The following is an 18,356-nucleotide window of genomic DNA, read 5'->3' on the forward strand; positions in this document are numbered from 1 at the left end:
GGTAATCCCCCAACTCAAGATGTATAAAGGTAGTCATGTTGCAAAACCCCTTTGCCATATGAGGGGACACATTCAGGTTCTTGGGATTAGGATGTAGACATCTTCAGGGGACCTTATTCTGTCTGTCACAGCCGCTGTAGCAAGAAGACCTCTTGTCTGAGGAAGAACTGAAGTAAGTCCCATCTTCCCAAGAGGTAGGCAAGTCTGCTGCATTTCAGATACCCTTCTCATTGAGGGGTCAAGGCTTTACTGTGTATCACTAAGAGCTACCAACCTCTCCCAGACCCACTTCAGGGATCTTTGCAAGGGGAGAAACTGATTAAGACTTGGTTTTGGTATAGATTGAAAAAAATGGGGCACCACTCTGGGTACAATCTGACCTGGGAAGAAACTCTGGTGGTTTCTGTAGGAAAGGGAGCCCAAGTGTTCCTAAGATGGCAGAATTGTTTCAATGGCTTCAAGAGCGTTGGTAAAGCCAGTCCTGGGAACACAGATGTGATGTGACCACAGAGCTGCCCTTTGGGATGGAAGTCCCAGTCTGGACAGCTGATACTAGGCTTCGTGTGCTGGGAAAAGACAAACTCTGGGATGGAGGGATGCTACAGTAAAGAATGGCGAGGTCCACTCAGGCTGTGGGTCACTGTCTCCTGCCATATCTACCACCAAGCAGACCTCAGGCTTCGGGATGGACTTTTCTCAGCCCCATGTCTGCCAGGGAGGTTCAGAGTGACACCATTTTGCATGGACTAATTATCCTGGCTCGATTCTGAAAGCAGAGTGTTCTTCCATCTCTACCCCAGGTTCCACGCCTCCTGGCTTCCTGAGTGGCACATTACTCCTTCCTAAGGCTGCCTGAGGGTGTGGTGTGGAGTAAGTCAGGGAGGACAGGGGTGTATGTGCCAGCAGTGGAGAGCTAGGGGTCCCTCACCTCTGCCGAGGGCCACCTATGCAATAGGTTCCCCAAGTTCACTTCCTTCCCCCTCCTTCTCTTGCTCATTTTAATGGCTTAGTTTCCTCTCTACCCACCAATTCACTGGAGCAACTGAAAGCGCCATCATGGTCCCAAAGCCCTCCCATGGGACAGGGTCACCTCCACCGAGAACCTCTGCTTAGAGAGGTGTGAGGGGAAGATGAGGTCTGTCCCCAGCAAGGGTGTGGGGGAAGTTTCTGGCTTAGGAAGTATATTAGTTACTTTTGTGTTGCTGTAACCAAAATGCTTGAGAACAACGAACTTAAAGGGAATTATTTACTTTGGCTCACAGTTACGGAGGTGTCTGTGCGTCATGGCGGGTTAGACGTAGCAGAACAGAGTGGTTCAAGTCATGGCAGGCCAGGAAACAGAAAGAGGCAGGAAAGGGCCAGGACTGAGATGCCCCTAGTGACCTATTCCTTCAACTACGCCCCACCTCCGAAATTTTCCAGAACCTTCCAAAGTAGCACCACTAGTTGGGGACCTAGGCATTAACACAGGAGCCTGGGCGCTGAGGCAGCATTTCCTATTCAAATCAGAACAGAAAAGCTGGAGAAATTTCTTGGAACAACTCCCCACTGGGATCCACTGCTCCAAACAGAGCCTGTGACTTCTTAGCAGTGAAAGCAATCATCTCTCTCTCTCTCTCTCCCCCAGTCTTTCTTCTCTCTCACTGAAACTCCTGTTGTCAACCTTTGGCCACGCTGTGCCCAAGGTGGGGCTCACCTCAGAGCTTCTCCACCCTGGCTGCACATTAAGATCACAGGGGCCCGTTACAAAACACTGATATCCAGGCCTCACCCCAGACAGTCTGCGGCAGCTGCCCTGAGCGTCTCGCTGTTTGAATGCTCAACCAGGCTCAACCCATAACTTGCTATCGTGAACTTTTTCTTTGTGACTAACCTTGGAGCTGGAGAGCTGGGGGAAGGGATGAGCTTAGTGGCACTGGAATGAAGACTGACCATTAGCTGAAGAAGAGTCCTCGTCCTCAGCCCCTTCCCCTTGTATTTCACCTTCCTCATTTCCTCCCTTTTACCCAACTTTGTGATCATTATTTAGAATGAGTTGTACAGTTCCCTTTCATTCATCCAACAGCAAAAGGCAAGGGTGAAAAGGGCTGCAATCTACAGCTTGGTGTTTTTATTTCCTTTTGGTTTAAAGTCTTCCTGAGCAAAGGGAGAGTCGTGCTGAGATGCTCTGACTCAGGAAACTAGGAAATGAGTGTGGGCCCAGCCCAGCTCAGCCTGGCCCACTCCACACAGCCACCGTGGGACGCCATGGACGGCCCTCCTGCCTCTCACACTGGATTTCCTTTGTGGCTTAATGACAAAGCCCAATCCAAAGGCCAAGCCCCCCACCCTCTCCACGTGCCCTGTAGACTTCAGAGTCTCGGAAAGAGACTGCTCATTACTACGAATGCCAGGTGGAAAGGAATGAGGGGGAAAGCCAGTTTGGCACCTCTGCCATTGGCTTTTTTAAAGGGAGAACCAAAGAACTGCCCTTCATCACAAGGTTTTAAATATTCTTCCTTTGTGTTCTCATGAAAATTACTAAAGAATATCCAGCTTAGGGGGCACGGGTTTAAGAAGTCATGCAGTTTCTGAACTGTGCATGGGTGGGCTGGATGACACTTACACAGTCCTGGGAAGGGCAGCCCTGTGTCTCTGACCTTCCGCGGCTAGTGTTAGGACCAGAGATAAAATGAGAGGAGGAAAACGGTTTCCACATCCAAACCAGGATTCACTTCCTTGTTTATAAATAAAAGTGCCAGGTCGCTGGTTGCTATATTAGCGATACTTCATGGCTCATTTGGTCTGAGTACATAGAAGCTGCAGAGGCATGCACACATATGTTATATTATGCATAGGCCCTAAGCACACGCTTAGCCTAAGGGACGTCCATGCTGTGTACACGTCGTGGACCTGGTTGCTTGCAGACTCCTTTTCATGCTTCCCCTGTTCTCCCTGTGTCTCGTGGGGCTGACCTCCACAGGCCCCCAGGTCAGGGACAGTCCAGCAGCCAGTGAGAAGCACTGCAAGGTAGAAGAAGGAAAAGGACAGATGTCTCTGCCTAAGGCTCTTGGCCTTGACAGTAGCTAGGCATGGCTCCAGCCACTGCCAGAAAGGGCCACCCTGATTTCAGCTGCCATCAAAAACCCCAGCAGCCACTTCTGATGATTCTTCAGCCCAGAATTGGGAGTGACTTCCTGTTGTCACTGATCTGAGCTTCTCTGATTCCTTGTCACCTGTGTAACCAGTTCCCTACATTAAATTCTCTGTTATGTACACCTGTAGTGGTTTCTGTTGTTCTGGTTAGACCCTAAGTCATATGTATAACAGGGTTGGAACACATTTTTCTATAGACGAGTTAGCGCTTAGAAAATTCCTTAATTAGGGTTATGGTTACCAGTCCATTGCTACTTCTAATAGAATAGTTCTCTATCTGTTGAAGTTATATTCATTTGCCAGTAAAGTTTTAAAATGCTGAAATGTCATAAATCCCACCATCTTGAACTTCAAAACAGTGACTTAGTTTTATCATGTTCCTATGTTAACTGGAATGGAAATAGCACATTCATCAGCCAAGGGCTGATTGTGGCTTACAGTAGAGCTACTCCTGTACTCTTCTCAAGCCAATGTGCGTACTGACCTCCAGCAGAAGTGTCATGGAGCAACCAGCCAGCAGTAGTTACAGTAAAAGAAACGTTCATAACAACTTTGGAACTTGCAAGTGATTGCATCTTCCTCTTTAAGTGCTTTACTTTTATCAATAAAATATCTTGCCATGTCTTTCCTGAACCTTTGCCTAAAATCCTTTCTGTGGTGATGGCAGATTCACATAGACTGTGTCTGGAGGAAATGCACTGTAGACTATTTCTGAAGGGCTTTCAACTAAAGCAAGTCCCTTTGGCTACCACCTCCTTCTCTCCCTTCCTCATTTTACCCAAGCTGAAAGGACCTGCAACTATAAGAGAAGAACAGCTCTCTTGCAGAGAGAGAGAGAGAGAGAGAGAGAGAGAGAGAGCTCAGACTTTGAACTTGCCACAGAATCCATCCCAAAAGTCCATGAGTGTTCTGCTTGTGAGGCTTCACAGCTCCTGGAATCCAGGGTTACTAGCGATGTAGGACGGTGATTAGAGACCTTTTTTGGGATGTGGGTTGTCTGTAACAAGACATCGTAAAAGCTGACAGTAAAATGCTTTAATTACTCTTATCTTTGTGCCTGCCTTTGCCTTGAAGAGGGATGAGATAGGACAGGTAAATTTAGGGCTAGTCAACCTTGTATCACCGGTGTTTAGACAGACCCTCCTTAAGTGATTAAAATGCCTCTGTGTAGAGTTGAGCAGGAATCTTACTCAAAGCAAGCTCTCAACCTCCAACCCAACCCAGTCCCATCTTCCCTCAGGGAACTCTGCACCCTTTCCCTTGAGAATGATCACTCCCTTCTCCAGCCTGTTCCATTTTGCATCTCTTACCTTGGCTTAGTCAAATCAGAAAACCCTCCTCCAATCCGCATCCTTTAGGAGGTAGGGAAGGGTAAAGAATTCTAGAAAGTTCTTGTTGAACATCTTCACTTTTCCTTCTAGCCAAAGTACAGAAGTTGACAGAGGAACTCATGGAAGAAAACTGAGTACTAATCACTAACCAATACTACTAATATTTCAGTTTTCCAGCGAGAAAGCCGAAGGGAGGGAAAAAAGAAAAGAGAACAATGGCTCTAAGTTGACATCATTTGTGTGCATATCTATCTCTCCCACTGGATTGTAGACACCATGTCACAATCTTAACAGACATATGTACTTGAATGAATGAACACATGAATTTGACAAGTAAAGCACTGAGTGCAGTGAGTTCCCCCAGGTGTCATGTGACAGTCTTGGCTCCCTGTTGCTCACCATTGACTGGGATGGCTTTCTGGAAGCTGTTCTGGACTCCACCTGTTGTCTTCAGGGACACTCCAGTTGTCCCTCCTGCTTGTGCAGTCTGGTAGAACAAGACAGTCATCAGACAACTTCTGCAGCAATCCATAACCACCTTCAGAAGTAGGCATTTGTGGGTCTAATCTTATCCAAATTTCTCCAGCTCAGACCCTCCTGATTGATTTCATTAGCCAATAATCCCTTCAGTTCCCCCTCACTAATAGCCTCTTTAAAAGGTCTATGCACAATACATGCAATGTTTGCAGCTCAAAGTCGCCTTTTAAAAACTACCATAAGCATATGAATTATTACTAATCCAGAGAACATTTGGTATCTTCCATGGAAGCTTCATGCTAACTCTCCTTATACCCTGCTCCCAGAATATAATTCCCGGGCTGGAAATGCAGCTGCCTTGGATCTGAACTCCTCTGCCCAGTGTTGAAAGCCAACCACATGCTGGTCTCACCCTCCAGGTCTACCTCCACGTGTCCCCATTGCTTTCCCTGTGCATGGTCTGCCTCGTGGCCAGGTGGTGGCCATTCTCATCCTTTGTCCAAGTAGCATCCCCTTCCTTGGAGCTTCCCTTCTTCCCCCTCCATCTCTCTGCCTCTCTTCCAGCTGACCAAAATCAGGAAGTTGGATGGCCAAAGCCTCCTCCAAGGAGACTTCCCTGACTCATCCAGTTCTTGGCTCTCTGGGCTCTTCGTGTCCTACCTTGTTCATGGTCAACCCAACTCTACTGTGTGCTTCATGGGCCATTGGTATATCTCTCCAGCATGGTGGTACCTTCCTCCTGGAGGAACCCATCTATTGTGCTTCTCTCTGTCTCCCAGAATGCCTTGCTTCTTGCACAGTGGGTGTTACTTCAAAGCTGATTAAGCCAAAGAGACTCAGTCCATTTGTCTAAGGGCTACAGTCCCCTCAGATGATTCCCTCAGACACTGGGAGAATTGCCAGCATAATCTAGGTTTAAATCTAGGCCCAATTCTAGACCTTACTCTCCTGATTCTTCGTGAAGATTCTATCTCTATCTCTTTTTGAGAATGAGGAGTGGAATACTTGTTGAGATCCCAAGAGCGTGCATTTCCACTAAGACAATAGACACATATTACCAACTAAGTTCTACATGCTGCACAGACAAAAGAGAATTTCTAGGAGATGCAGATCATAAGGAGAGTAGGGAGAGTTGACAAAGTTCTGCTCAAAGCCCAGGAGCCCCTCTCTTCTCGAGGAGGAGTTTCACAGACAACACTACAAAGAGAAATGTGCACACAGATAAGCATTGCTCCACAAACACAGGTGCAAGTAATGGGCACACTTCTGGTTTATTCTCTAGAATCACATTAAGTGTGTATCAAGTTCCTCAGCTCCAAGGTTGGGGAAGAATCCAGACTTGTGATTTCTGGGTCTTTTTGTCCCCATCCACAGGAATGTACAGGAGCCTTGACTTTCCTGGGCCGCAGGAAGTGGAGATATCCTGATTTGCAGACCGTGGTTGTCACTGTAGCTTTGCAGCACCGTGTGTGAGTCTTTTCTGGGGGGACTGTGAGGGGCTTGCTGGTGCTGCACCCTTTTTCTCTGGCTGCAAGTGATGACTCATGGAGCCCCTCACCTTGGCTCTCAAAGGTCAAGTGTACAGTGTCCAGCCTCACAGCTCTCCAGTCATCTCCCATCTGCATTCAGGCAGGCCTGGTGGGACATGGAGCCCTGCCACCCTGGAAACCTGCACCACTCCCCCTCCATATGTACACGCACACATGCACAAAGAGACACACACATGAGCACAACACAGAGACACACGTGTGAACAGACATCCCCATCTTAGGGCATTCAATAATAGGACCAGTCCACACCTCCATCTTTAATCACAGCACTGTCTCCACTATCCTGAATAATTCTTCTTAAGTCTGGATTTCAAAGATCTAAGTGGAAAGACTTTATCCTGGGAACCCAGAAACTCCTTTGTCTTAGGCTTTGAAGCACAAAGGACTATTTTCCCCACCCTCTAGGAAAGGGAGCCAGCCCAGAGCACAGAACGCAAAGTGAAGAGGAAAATTACCTTATCATTCCTTGTGGCTGATAAGGCCAGTACAGTTAAAAGGGTAAGACACCAATTAACTTCTCTGCCAGTCCCTGTTTCATGGGTGAGCACTCAGCCTGTGTGTGGCGGAGGTGGGGGTGGGGTGGCCAGAAGACTGAACAAAGGCGGTTTGGACCCCTGATGAAATTGCAGAAGACAGCTCAGAACCAGGAGCCATGGTTAGAAACCCGAGCGTGTGTGCGGCATTAGCTGAAGCCTGTGCCGCGGTGCTCTGAGACCATCTGGAAAAGAGGGAAGGGCAGATTACAAGGACTTCCTGCGCAGCAGTTGGAGTAGGGCTGCTATGAGGGGTGGCATTGCTAAACACTGACCCAGGAGCCAGGGCCTGACATTGACTCACTTTGCTGGGAAGGGGAAGCTGTGGTGTGGTCTGCTGGGGACCCTTGTTCTAATTCCCACAAGCATTATATAAAGGCTGAGATGGCCCTGTCTAGGAAAGACAGTGGGACAAGAGAAGATGCCAGATTCAAGAAAAGTCTGGCTATTCAGATGGCCATACGGATTGATAAATCCTATACCTACACCAAACCTCACATTAAAGTTCCACCAAGCAGCAAGGAAGTAAAAAATATTTATACAACCAAATGCTAGTCAAGAGAAGATGGGGAGGGGCATATCGCAGTGCCACAATCGCCTCCCCATCTGAGCTCGGTTGCTCAGTTATGAAGTAGCCAAATGTGAGTGCTACCAGCCAGGACGAGCATGCAGAATTGCAAAAACCCATTCTCACTTAAAGAATCAGAGCAGGGCTTTTAAAGACAATTAAGTCTTCCTTATTTAGCATTTAAACAATCTTTAAAATGTATTTCCAGCTGGGCACTGGTGGCTCACACCTGTAATCCTAGCTACTTGGGAGACTGAGATCAGGAGGATTGTGGTTCAAGTTCAGCCCTGGAAAATAGTTTGCAAGATCCCATTTCCCAAACAACCATAGCAAAATGGACTGGAGGCATGGCTCAAGTGCTAGAGCACCTGCCTAGTAAGAGTGAAGCCCTGAGTTCAAACCCCAGCCCTATCGAAAAAAAAAATGTATTTCTATATAAGATTCCTAGAATGGGGAAATTAGAGAAGAAAGGATTTGGGATTTCTTTCATTAATCACCAAAAAATAGCTTTTTATTTTTTATTTTTTTTTTTCATTTTTCTTTTATTATTCATATGTGCATACAAGGCTTGGGTCATTTCTCCCCCCTGCCCCCACCCCCTCCCTTACCACCCACTCCACCCCCTCCCGCTCCCCCCCTCAATACCCAGCAGAAACTATTTTGCCCTTATCTCTAATTTTGTTGTAGAGAGAGTATAAGCAATAATAGGAAGGAACAAGGGGTTTTGCTGGTTGAGATAAGGATAGCTATACAGGGCATTGACTCACATTGATTTCCTGTGCATGGGTGTTACCTTCTAGGTTAATTCTTTTTAATCTAACCTTTTCTCTAGTTCCTGGTCCCCTTTTCCTATTGGCCTCAGTTGCTTTAAGGTATCTGCTTTAGTTTCTCTGCATTAAGGGCAACAAATGCTAGCTAGTTTTTTAGGTGTCTTACCTATCCTCACCCCTCCCTTGTGTGCTCTCGCTTTTATCATGTGCTCATAGTCCAATCCCCTTGTTGTGTTTGCCCTTGATCTAATGTCCACATATGAGGGAGAACATACGATTTTTGGTCTTTTGAGCCAGGCTAACCTCACTCAGAATGATGTTCTCCAATTCCATCCATTTACCAGCGAATGATAACATTTCGTTCTTCTTCATGGCTGCATAAAATTCCATTGTGTATAGATACCACATTTTCTTAATCCATTCGTCAGTGCTGGGGCATCTTGGCTGTTTCCATAACTTGGCTATTGTGAATAGTGCCGCAATAAACATGGATGTGCAGGTGCCTCTGGAGTAACCTGTGTCACAGTCTTTTGGGTATATCCCCAAGAGTGGTATTGCTGGATCAAATGGTAGATCGATGTCCAGCTTTTTAAGTAGCCTCCAAATTTTTTTCCAGAGTGGTTGTACTAGTCTACATTCCCACCAACAGTGTAAGAGGGTTCCTTTTTCCCCGCATCCTCGCCTACACCTGTTGTTGGTGGTGTTGCTGATGATGGCTATTCTAACAGGGGTGAGGTGGAATCTTAGTGTGGTTTTAATTTGCATTTCCTTTATTGCTAGAGATGGTGAGCATTTTTTCATGTGTTTTCTGGCCATTTGAATTTCTTCTTTTGAGAAAGTTCTGTTTAGTTCACCTGCCCATTTCTTTATTGGTTCATTAGTTTTGGGAGAATTTAGTTTTTTAAGTTCCCTGTATATTCTGGTTATCAGTCCTTTGTCTGATGTATAGTTGGCAAATATTTTCTCCCACTCTGTGGGTGTTCTCTTCAGTTTAGAGACCATTTCTTTTGATGAACAGAAGCTTTTTAGTTTTATGAGGTCCCATTTATCTATGCTATCTCTTAGTTGCTGTGCTGCTGGGGTTTCATTGAGAAAGTTCTTACCTATACCTACTAACTCCAGAGTATTTCCTACTCTTTCTTGTATCAACTTAAGAGTTTGGGGTCTGATATTAAGATCCTTGATCCATTTTGAGTTAATCTTGGTATAGGGTGATATACATGGATCTAGTTTCAGTTTCTTGCAGACTGCTAACCAGTTTTCCCAGCAGTTTTTGTTGAAGAGGCTGCTATTTCTCCATCGTATATTTTTAGCTCCTTTGTCAAAGATAAGTTGCTTATAGTTGTGTGGCTTCATATCTGGATCCTCTATTCTGTTCCACTGGTCTTCATGTCTGTTTTTGTGCCAGTACCATGCTGTTTTTATTATTATTGCTTTGTAATATAGTTTGAAGTCAGGTATTGTGATACCTCCTGCATTGTTCTTTTGACTGAGTATTGCCTTGGCTATTCGTGGCCTCTTGTGTTTCCATATAAATTTAACAGTAGAAAAAATAGCTTTTTAAAAGCTCACTTGGAAAAAAAATTCACACACATAAATTTCACTTGGTAACTATGAAGGTAATATCTGTTCATCTCAAAAAGTTGTTCTTTTCAAAATAATCTATCATATATTACAAATAATAGGATAAATACATTTATGTTCTGCCATCTCTGCTCTTCAGTGTGATAATTTCAGACACAGTTTCAGTATTTCTGATCTTTTTCACCTTCGCTAATCTCATGGGCACACATATCGCCCCTTTTGCATGGTTCTTCACTTTCTCTGATGCCAGCGAGGTTAAATGTCTTTCAGGTGTTGTTTGTCATCAGTACTTTTTCTGATTCACTTGTTCACATTCTCTGCCCTTTTTGTGGTTGCTGTTTGTTTGGTTAGCACTGATGTTAACCCTTTAACTAGTATGTTCTCGAAAATATTTTCTCAAAGTATCACATCTATCCTTTAACTTTGTTCACGGTACAGAGGTTTGGGATTTTATGTAGAGAAACCTATCAATGATTTTTTTAATGATATTTGGGATTTTGTGATTTATTTAGGAAAGTCTATATCACATAAGATTACAAAAAAAATTCTCTTATTTTTTTCCTCTGGTGTGTTTGGAGTCTTTTTGTTCCATCAACCTAGCTTTTATTTACTTGGCATATAACACAAGGTTAAGACTATCTATTAAAACCCCTTACACACATTTTTCATGCATCCTAGAGAAAGACGGGAAGTAAGGTCTTTCACCCATCTGAAAGACAGTGGAACGACAAACTCTCTGAGATAAGAAAGATGTTACCTGGCAGAGCTCACACACAACAGTGGGGAGGCTATCATGGTAACCACGTAACCCGAATTTTCTCCAACGCTCCTAATTTGCAGCAGCCTTTCTTACTGATACATGATAGCCACCCAACATTTGGTTCAGACACGATGTCACTATGGAGCTAACGTGCCTAATAAAGTTATGTGTCCCTAAGTCTATAAAAGAGGGCATGATAAGCACCAGATGGGGTGTATCAAATCTATGAGTCCAGAGGAGCAAAGACCAGGGAGAACGTGGGAACCACACTTTGCAGGCAAATTGAGTTTTGATAGAGCAAGATGGTGAGGGAGGTCGTTGAAGGCCAAGGGAACCCAGGAGCAAAGACAGAGAGGCACAGGTTGTGTTTCTGGAACTTCACAAGGTCTCCCCATTGGGAAGTTGTGGGGATTAAGTCAGGTAGGTAGGTGGTAGTTTGATCCTGGAGGGAGGAAAGCCTTGAATGCCAATGTCATGAGTTTGTGCTCTGGGTTTCAGGTAACAGATCCACACTGAAAAACAGCTATCTTGAGTTACAATTTGCATGCTATTCAATTCACCCACTCAAAGCACACCAGTCAACAGTTTTAGTGTTACCACAGATAGAAGCAGCCATCGTCACAGCCAATTTTAGAGCATTTTCATCACCTCATTAAAGAGGCCTTGTACCCTTAAGCTGTCACCTTCCTAAGTGCCATCCCCAGCCCAGTCCTAAAGCAACCACCAATCTGCCCTATAGATTTCCCGGTTCTGAACATTTCATATGAATGGAATCATACAACGTGACTTTCTGTGGCTGGCTTCTTTCCCTCAGCATGACGACGCAACTAAAGGCTGGAGCTGCAGAATCCCTCCATCAAAGTGACTCTGTAGAGAGCGTGGTCTGGATGCAGGGTGGTGGGAGGGGCCAGCAGGCCAAGGAGAGACACGAGGCAGCCAGTCAGTAACTGTTCTGAGGTCATATGAGTGCTCAGGAAGGGAGCTTTGGGCTGCAAATAAGAAAATGCCAAATCATGAAGTAGGTGGGTCTTGAGTCAGCCCATGGCTTACCAGTGTCGACAGGGACCCAGCCAGTCCATCTTTCTACCATCTTAGTGCAGTAGCTTTTGTTCTTGGACTTTTGCCTCATTGTTGCAAGACTGCTCTTTGAGGATGGGGTCTCCATATAATTTATTTATAGAGTATGAAACTGAAGAGGAGCAAACCTTTCCAGTAAACTACCCAGCAGACTTTGCTGGGTCTACCCTTGACCAGGACCATGATGCATTTTCACACCGTCACCTCAGGATAGGCTAAGTGGCATGTCTGCCATCTCAGCCACTATGGGAATGGTGGGCTGTGCCAGCAAGAGGAAAGGGAGAGGGCATGGCTCCTGGTTAGGCAAAGAGTGGTTTGTAAGATCCAAGAAGACCCAAAATGATACAACACCCTTAGTTCATCAAAGGACAGTCTTCCCTCAAGATGGGGGTGGCCAGTAGGAACAAAAGGCACAGTGAGGACAAGAAGGGTGAAGGCCAAGAAAAGGAGATAGATGGGTTATTAGGAGGTCACTGATAAACCTCCAATTGCCACCTTCTGATCAGAGAGGAAGAAGATGTCAGACTACAGAGCTCTGGGAAGATAGAGAGAGGATGGCAGAAATGCGCAGCAACCTTTAGAACAAGGAGCAGAACAGCAGGTGGGCAGCAGGACCAGACAATCAGTGCTTTCGAGATGGGAAGGCTCAGACCTGGCATGGTAGCTTACGCCTGCAATCCCAGATACTCAAAAGACGGTGAGAGGACGATTGCCTGATGCTGTCAAGGCCAGTCTGGGCAAAAGTTAGTGAAACATCAAGACAAACACAAGCCAGGCTTCACAGGCACCTGAAATCCCAGCTGCTCAGGAGGTGGAAATTGGAGGGTCAAGATTCGAGGCTGACTGGAGGCAAAAGTGTGAGACCCTGCCTGAAAAGCAGACTAAAAGCAAAAGAGTTGGAAGGGTGGCTCAGGTGGCAGAGCCCTCGCCTAGCACTTGAGAGGCTCTGAGTTCAATCTCCGGTGCTGCCAGAAGAAACAAGGAGGGAAGGCTGTTGTGGGGGAGCAATAACTTGCTAGCAGTCTCATTGGTGGGCTTTGTTCTCAGTACCATGGGTCATGCTCACGGAGGTTTAAATAGTGAAGTAAAATAAAGCAATAAAAGTGCGCCTCAAAATCAGAAATGCTTTTGCTTAACATTTAACGTAAAAGATCTTCATAAGTGAGACAAGAAACAGGATCCATAAAGAAAAGTGCTTGGCTCCATATCAACCTTAATATTCTTATTTAAATATATGCCAGACTTAAAGCTAAAAAAACAATGATAAAGTGGAGAAAGTATGTTCACAGCATACAAATCCTATGTGCCTAAATAACCCTAATATTAAAAAACACAGACAGACAGACAAAAGGCAAACAAACCAATGAAAAAATTGGAAAGGCACTTTACAAAAGAGAAATAGAAATGGTTACTAGACTTACAAAAAGCTGTTCAAACTCCCCCATAATACTAACCCTTTCACAGGGCTCTGTGCAACCCAGGAACCTTTCTTACATGTGCATTAACTCACTTACTTCTCATGGCAACTCTAAGGGGTGAGTAGTTTCATTATTTCCATTTGACAGATGTGAAAATTACCTTGAGACTCTCAAAGAAAATGCAGCCGTTAAGTGGCAGAGTTGGATTCAAATCCAGTTTTGGCTTCAGAGTCTCTGGTCTTTACCAGACTTAGAGTCAAAGAATGCAAATCAAAGGAAAAGTGAGGACTGGGTGTGGTGGCTCATGCCTATAATCCTAGCTACTTGGAAGACAAAGATAGAAGGATCATGATTTCAGGCCAGTCTCGACAACCAAATTTAGTGAGACTCTATTTACAACCAAATTTAGTGAGACTCTATTTCAAAGAGCAAGCCTGGTATGGTAGTTCTTTCTATAATCTCAGCAACTCAGGAGGTAGAGGAAGGAGGATCAAGGTCTGAGGCCAGCCCAGACAAAAACACAAGACCCTATCTGAAAAAATAAATAAAGCAAAAACAATGGGGATATGGCTCAAGTAGTGGAAAGTACTGGCCCTGAATTCAAAACCCCATACTGCCAAAAATAAATAAATAAAGGGAAAGTAAGGTGCCATTTTTTAACCCACCAGATTGGCAAAACAAAAAGAGTAGGAGTGAGCTGGGTACCGGTGGTCAGGTCTATGATCCCGAGCTACTTGGAAAGTTGAGGTCAGCAGAATCACAGTAGAGACCAGCCCAAGAGACCAGTTCACAAGACCTCATTCTAACCAGTGGCTGGGCACAGTGGTGTGCACCGGTCATCACAGCTTCATGGGAGGCTGAGATTGGGACAATCTGGGCAAAAAGTTCATGAGAACCCCATCTCAACAGAAAAAAAGGTGGGCATGGTGGTGTGCACCTGTCATCCCAGCAATGGCAGAGAGCATAAATAGGAGGATTTCAGTTCAGGCTGGCCTGGCCAAAAAGTGAGACCCTATCTCCAAAATAACCAGAGCAAAAGGGTTCTCATGCAATAGAGAACCTGCCTAGGCAGCACAAAGCTCTGAGTTCAAACTCCAGAACTGCCAAAAGAAAAAAAAAAGGAGTATGGTTGGGCATGTGGAGTAAAAAAGAGTGATCACATCCAGTGACATCCAAGATGTGAGAGAATCTTCAACCTCATGTTTTGCTGATTGGAGAATACTTATTTCAACTTTTTTGGAAACTATCTGGAAATGTCTATTAGATAATAGTGAGCAGCAATCTCACTTTGGACAATATAGTCTAGAGAAAGTGTAAGGATATTTATTGTAGCATTGCTCTAACAGCAAAACAAAAATTTTTAATTCTTTGGTGGGAGGAACCATATTTGTTCATCAACTAAGCCTTCTTCCCAAACTCTAATCAATCTTGTACCATTAAACATTTTTATTTATCTCAGCATTTTACATAAATTTGTCATAAAATGAAGTTTTATACCTCCAGTGTCAATAGAAAGCCAATACTGCATTTCTTCCTATAATAGAAAGTAGCTATAATAATAAATATGCTAGTAGTTTCTAATTAGACAGCAAGAACTACAGAAGATTTGAACCCTGAGCCAAGTGCTTCTCATAAAGGTGAAATGTCACAAAACAGAGAGGCACTGAAGTCACAGGCCACATTAGCTGATGTCCCTTATTGCCTGTCTTGGGTCCTCTTAGCCTCTGGGAGCCCATTGCACTGAGCACCCCACATATCTGGCAGCAGACAGGAGATTCTCATCTTTGATCTGAAGAAATAACCCACTTACTAAATCTGAAAAGCCTCGTTAAGCAGTTCTGCTGTTGAATCCAGCAAGCATAGTCAATGCAGTCCCCTGTATGTGCGTTGACGTTTGTCTTTGTCTCTGAGTGGACTTTGAGTTTAGCCAAAGAAGTTGCTACTGTTGCAAATCAAAATGATATAAATTTGCATTTGAACGTAATTCAACCCAATGAGCCACCAAGGATGATAACACTGACTGTAGGAAAGGCAAGGGGCTGGAAAGTCTTTGAAGTATTTTTTTATATTACTTATACTTACCAGCATGTATTACTTTTGGATTTGTAATTATTCTAATCTAAGCAATTTGTAAAGGAATAAAAAGAGAACGGTCAGCTGAGCTGTCATAAGCCATGAATCAGCTGCCAATCCCTGGGTAGGTGACATCATTTCCCTCCAAGCCTTCTCACCCCAGCGCAACTGACCCCTCGGCAGGGTGGTGCTGACCTGGGCAGGGTGTGTGTCCCTGGCTTCTGCACACTGAGTCAGGAGGCCTGCCCTACCCATCCCCAGCCAGCGGGTGACAAACTCTCTCTCCAAATGTGGCCAAACATTCCTTTGGGGACAATCATTGCTCTTGTCCTCCATGTCTTATCAGTTAAGAGAGCCAGGGAGCCAACAGTGCTGTCATCCTGAGTGCATCAAGGCTGAATCTGTAAGTCACCTGTTCCCAGGTGCTGTTTTCCCCAGAGCCACTAGAGGGACACTGTGCTGCACAAGGGACAGGAATTGTGTTTTGCTCTCTTCCTTGACTTCTTTCTGACCTTAAATAAATAGTCCTCGAAGTGGAAGGGATTGCCTCTGACCACAAGGCATGAGGTCCTATTTGTCTTTTTTTTTTTTTTTGGTGTTTTTAGATATGGTGGGGGTAATAAAAGTATCTTTGCTTTTTAAACATTCTTCTTAAGACTGCCAGATGAATCATGCATCTAAAAAAAGACACACATTTCTGTGAGGGGAGAGTCCATGGAAAAACTAGCTTGGATGGTTAAAAAAAAAATCTAGTTCTCTTCTTGGTACTGCCAATCCAGGCTGTGTGATGTTGCTCAAGTCTCTTAACTTCTCTGGTTTTATACATTATAGAGCTGAGGACGCTGAGTTTGAGGCTGAGGCATTAGCAACTTGCTTCAGGTCATGTGGTCAGACAGGGGTTTGGATGTGATCAATCAAATGAGAAGGGGTATTTGAAAGAGTCTTGAAAAATAGAAAACTCCATGCAGATACTGTAAGAGTGACAGGAGGGGTGGCCAAGAGGTGGCAGGAGGCGGAAAGGTCGCACAGCTAACAGAAGATGGCCCTTCCCCAGTGTCCTCAATTTCAGGAAAAGGCTTCAGGGCCTTGGACTTGGGTTTCATTGCATCAAGGGGACAGGGGGCTGGGTGGTGTTCCTCCAGGCTCCCCTGAGTTGTTTGAAGGGACAGAATCCGCTCCAACGCTGTCTTTTGAACATTTTTTAAATCCTGAGTGTCTCCCAGAGACACTCAGATCACATATGAATTCTGAAACAAAGTTTGACTGTGATGTATGTGGCTATTTCTGTTTTATTCTTTTTCTCTTTTAACTCCTTAAAGTTTTCAAAGGACAGTACTAGAAGGTTTTGTGGGAGGAGAGGCAGGAACATGGGGTCCTCATGCCAGGTGGGGAAAGAGGCAGGAGATATGGGGTGCACACCTCACTTGGGGACCCTCAAAGGGCCGATTCTCTGAGGCCAAAGTCAGGAAGGACTTTGGGGCAGTTCAACCCACCCAAATAAACAAAGTGAGTCAGACAGGTCACTGGGCTGCAGCCTCCATGCTGGCTTCTTGAGGGTCACATCTGATCCCCACACCATTAACAGAAAAGGGAAGATGGGCACAATGTAACCACCACACAAAGTCAATCAATCAATAAAATCCAGCATTCATGCCAGACATTGCACAAGGCACTTCTATGAACAAGGGATCGTAAATTAAGCTTGAGTGTGTCCTAATTTCCTTCTCTTCCTGGCCATTCAAAAGAGTTCTGAGCCAGGTGTTGGTGGTTCACACTTATAATCTTAGTTACTTGGGAGGCTGAGATCAGGAGGATTGCAGTTTGAGGCCAACCCAGGCAAACAGTTCGAGAGACCTCATCTCCAAAATAACCAGAGCAAAATAGACTGGAGGTGTGGCTTAAGTGGTAAAGAGCTTGCTTGTGCAAGTGTGGGGCCCTGAGTTGAAACCCCAGTCCCCTAAACCACCCCCTCCATATACACACACACACACACACACACACACACACAAATGAGTTCTGGCCTTTCCAGCCCAATGTCTTTCCCTTTCCATCAGCAGAAGAACTGGACAGGAGCAGGATCAGAGGATACTGGTTAGGGCCAAAAAAAAATTTTTTTTTTTTGCAGGGAACTTGGGAGAAGGGGAGGCAGTAGCTGTAAGGTGTTAGAGGCTTGGATGGAAGTAGAAAAGTATAAACAAACAAAAAAAAAGGAAGTAGAAAAGTATATGTTATTAAGTATCACAGCCAGGCATGGTAGCACACTCCTGTAATCCCAGCACTTGCTGTGGCGGCAGGTTTAGGGGCTCTGCAGATATTGAATGTAAGCTAATTTGAAATTTATTTCTGATGACTGGATGGAGTTTCCTGGACTGTGACACCACGCTGAGACTAGACCACGGAGGCTTGGTCACAATAGCAGTTACACGTGCTTTAGTTTATTTAATTTGCATAACGACCTATGAAGTGGCTTATGGTTCCCTTTTCTTCTGATGACTGAAAAAAGAAGGTTGATATAGGCCGAGTAACTTTAAGATCTGGCTAACGAATTGTGGGGCCAGGCCTGGAACCTATGTCACCTGATAGTGAACGAAGAGGACTTACTGAAAATGACAAGACACTGTGAAAAGAAATTAAAAATCTAAATAAATAGAAAAACATCCCAGGTTCTTGGCTGCTCAACCTCCCCTATCCATCAGCACAACATCCATTGAAGAAATCCCAGCTGGGTGGTTTTGGTTGTTTTAGGGCTGGCACAGAGTGGCTTACGTGGTAGAGTGTCTGCCCTGAGTTCAAACCTCAGTACCTCAAAAAAAAAAAAAAAAAAGGAGAAGCTGGTCCTAAAAGTCACATGAAAATTTCAGGAGTCCAGAGGAGCCAAAACAATCCAGAGAGAGAACACAGTCGTTGCCCAATCTCTAACCTTACTGTGAAGCTGCAGCAATCGAAGCGGCCTGGGTGGCACAAGGACAGACACTGCTCTGTGGAGCACACGGGAGTCCAGAAACAAGCGCTGGTGCTCCCAGGCCACCGACCGCCAAAAGGCTACTGTTAACATTTTTAACCATTTTAGTATTAATTTA

At 44.9% G+C, this 18,356-nt stretch overlaps 1 protein-coding gene across 1 annotated transcript in view; it reads left to right on the top strand.

Moving 5' to 3' along the window:
• Zbtb38 (zinc finger and BTB domain containing 38) overlaps positions 1-18,356 on the top strand; it is a 151,178-nt gene that overhangs the window by 17,609 nt on the left and 115,213 nt on the right. The window lies entirely within an intron of this gene.

Source organism: Castor canadensis, chromosome 17 (assembly GCF_047511655.1).
Source record: "Castor canadensis chromosome 17, mCasCan1.hap1v2, whole genome shotgun sequence".
In the NCBI taxonomy this organism is placed as follows: domain Eukaryota; kingdom Metazoa; phylum Chordata; class Mammalia; order Rodentia; family Castoridae; genus Castor; species Castor canadensis.